A 3,864-nucleotide genomic window follows, 5' to 3' on the forward strand; every position below is an offset into this window, starting at 1 on the left:
ACACTACAATAAGAAAGATGAATAAAAACATAACCACGACTATGTCAATTGAAAAATCATTCTTTTGGTGAACTAAAAGCCCATAAATACCTCAGAGCAACCACCAACACTTTCAACAAATCTATAAGCAAAGTGATGTAGTTTTATGATGCGGCGATTCACTATCAACTGTGAAGCCTGACACACTCTCTCAAGCCATCCAATACTACCTCCTACGTTTAATTTGGAAAATTTTAAAAACTCTAAGAACTTGTAATGTTATGCAAAGCATTGAATACATTCACAAACTGCAGATGCCATAACAAGCAACCAACCGGATTCCTCCATAGTAGAATGTGCTAGGTGAACACCCGATTGAACATGCTCTTTTGTGCAAATATCCCAAAGCGGCACAATGCTTGAGGTGATGTGTGATCCACCAAATGGCAATTCGAAGAAGGTGGAGTCTGCAGCCCATGAGACAGGCCTCCCACCATGAGTATAGCAAGGCCCCTCAGAGCGAGATCGTGTAAGCTGCTCATGGCCAGGTATCCAAGCCAGCAAGCAAATGCCTTCTCTAAAACCTGATGCCACAACTATGTAGTAAAGAGTTGAAGCATAGCTCCAGACCTCTGAACTGATGCTAGAGTGATCCATCGAAACCTCTGCTGCATATGTAAAGCAAAATGATCTCCTAAGAGTCTGACCACCCAACCCTATAAAAGTTTAAGTCAATGAATTTGGAGCTCACCCTTAGAGAAATGACTTGCACATAGCAACCTAAACCAAATAAATCATATGCATAGATGTCACACCAAAGGTTGGAGCAATATCGTCCATAATTTCTACAAAGCTAGAGTCATGTCTAGCAACATCTATTGAGCCATCTACAAAAAGATAGATGCAATTACAAAAGGTAAAAAATACAACACATTGCAGTCACCACTCTTAATCTCACCATGTGAAGCCAAAGGATTTACCGCTATATAGCCTGCTCCACTTGGTAAAATAGATATGTCGACATTAACAACGGGTCGCTTCCTCGTAGCAATAGAGCGTCGCTCTACCACAATATTATTGAATTCAAAAACTTGGTAAGTATAATTGACATTGTTTTAAATTCCATGTTTAATGCCAAAAAATACTTACTTTGCATCAAAGCCTCCTGCGAACATTGCCAGTCGATGGTGGAGGTGGAGGATCACAACCCTGGCTCCATGCATTGCTTTGTGCAACTCTCTCTCACGCTCCAACACATGGCCGGGTGACATGTCTATCCACAATGGACAATGCTCATACTCCCATCCAGTAATATGTTGTTTATTGTCAGTATACATACAGCCATCTCCTCTAAAATCATTAACCCACTACTTTGAAAGAACTAGAATGGAAACAATACGGTGCGTGGACAAAAGATGTAGAAAGTACCTGTAGGACACAAAGATTATATACAAGAACAAAAAAGAAAATAAAATACAAGCTTATTTTGCAAGAGTTATATTAAACCTATATAGAATTCTCTCTCCTGTCTGTAATAAGAAATCGTGCTTCTTTAAAGCTTGCATGTCTACATCCTTTGTTCTAGACTCTATTGTAGTCTCTAGGGGAAAGAGATAGACACGAGCTTCAATCTTGAATTCTTCATAATAGTGCGATAATTTGCAGTCCTCTGGCTCCACAATGCCATTTGGAGCCTTTTAAAAATCCAATAAAAGTGTAGAAGCTTTGTCTGACAACTTTACCAAAATATTCTCCCTACGCAATCAGCTGAAAGAACACCATCCATACTATCCATATCACCAATGTCATAAAAAAACAAAGCGCTGAAAACCAAAGTGAAAGATAGAGAAGTAAAGTCTAAATGCGTGATCTCCTTTTTGCAATCCATGAGCAGCCCTAGTCATCTTGTTTGCTTCAAGCAATGAAACCCAAAACAACTTCTTTGTATCCACACTAACCTCATTCTAAGCTATCATGTTAAGCTTCTCAATGGATGCATAAGAATCTGGACCCCATTTCAAGGCATCCCCAAGGTTAGGATCAACAATGTTCAAAATCTAAAAACAAATATAAAGCTAACTTCCACATACCCTAAACGCAAATATGCTATTCAAAAAGGGTAGAGCATGCATTAAACCTAGCCAAATCTATCAGCATACTTGTTAGAGAGGTCATTTATGACCTTCTCCTCTTCCTTTTTGAGCTCTTCTTCAGAAAGTGATAGCTTAATTGGATGCATCTTTGAATGGAACTCTTTTGTTATTTGCACCCGGTTCATGGCAAAGCCCCAAGAATATCTTGCAAATTAAAAAATATGTATAAAATCTATTAAACCATAGCACATTAGCAAGAGCAACTCTCCCAAATATCATCTAGTCAATGGCCACCATGGCTTAGTCCCTTTAGCTAACTTCCTTCTAATCATGCAATGATTCCTTGGTATTTATCTGGCAATCCCTCTAAGTATGTTTTGTGGTCAGCTTTACACATATTAGAGCAATTCACCAACTCGTTCCTAAAATGTGTTGTAACAAGTGCATGAGTATTCATACTACAAAGAAATTGAGAAAAAAAGCATTATCAGCACTCATCTCATGATCCAAGCATACAAACTTAAAACCATGCCAATCTTACAAATTCATCCGTTGCAATCCCAAAAGAAGTGCAATCTCTGATACCTTTGAAGGATCAATAATTGTGCATACAACTCTGCAATGCTTCTCTTGATTGTTGGGAAGCGCTCTCTAATGGCAACAATCCAAGCAACAGTTCGATGGTTGCCATCCCATACATATAGCATCTTATTTGACATGGATTTCAAATCTGCATATGGAATGAGCCTACGAAGAGGTATCAAAGGACAAGAGAAACAACTCTGTATTCTAGTATTTTGAAGAATATATTGTCATGTTTCCATATAAAGTCTATTTTTTGCACCAACATCAATTGTCTGCTCGACCTCGGGCCTTGCAACATATGGAACAATCTCCGTGGAAATATTAGCTTCATTTGGAACTAGATCACCCTCATGCAAGGACTCAAGTGTCACATTTTCTTGGCTCTCCATTTCATCTTGTTCAGGGGTAACATCTTGCTCTATGCTAGCAATATTGGATGCAGAGACAGAGCTCACAATATCTTTTGACTCCCCTCCATGGATGTCTAGCTTTTCTTTACCTCTACTGCCAGCTGATCGTCCTCTAATAAAAGAAAACTCTTAAATTCTTAGATTTATACATTCCACTAACACAATTGAAAGAATTTATGTCAATAGTTGTTCAAAATTAACTACTTGAAAATGTTCGTGTTGGCACGACAGTTATAGAGAGGATATCTTATTCACAAAACAAAAAAAAAGAGAACCTTTTTTAACATTGGAGAGAAGTATTTGCTAAATTAAATTTATTTCAATAGTTGTTCAAAATTAACTACTTGAAAATGTCCCTGTTGACACGGGCAGTACAGAGAGGATATCTTATTCACAAAACAAAAAAAGAGAACCTTTTTTAGCATTGGAGAGAAGTATATTGCTAAATTAAACTTATTCAGACCTAATTTATTGTTTACAATGCAAACAATTTTGCATAGAAGTTGTAAAGCCTTGAAAAACAATATCAAAGCATGAAGGAATGAAACTACACGTATCGACACGGGCAGTTTTGAGCTGCTAGGAACATGACCTTACAATCACGTCAATAGCATTTTATATTACTGAGTAAAGCATGCTGCGTCAATGCAAGCAGTTTTGCCGAGCTTCAAGAATTGTTACAATTTGCTATTGTTACTGAGTGCAGTGCCACTTTTGAGAACTTCAATTTGCTTCAATAGAATTTTCTAAAGATCTTGAAGCTCATTGAAGTTGCCCGCGACAACACACTGTGCTTA

At 37.8% G+C, this 3,864-nt stretch overlaps 1 pseudogene; it reads right to left on the reverse strand.

Moving 5' to 3' along the window:
* Positions 1-280: 280 nt before the first annotated feature.
* Positions 281-1,788, reverse strand: LOC147418137 (uncharacterized; annotated as a pseudogene).
* Positions 1,789-3,864: the final 2,076 nt, after the last annotated feature.

This window comes from Adiantum capillus-veneris, chromosome 30, assembly GCF_014529385.1.
Source record: "Adiantum capillus-veneris isolate H3 chromosome 30, ASM1452938v2, whole genome shotgun sequence".
Lineage (NCBI taxonomy): Eukaryota > Viridiplantae > Streptophyta > Polypodiopsida > Polypodiales > Pteridaceae > Adiantum > Adiantum capillus-veneris.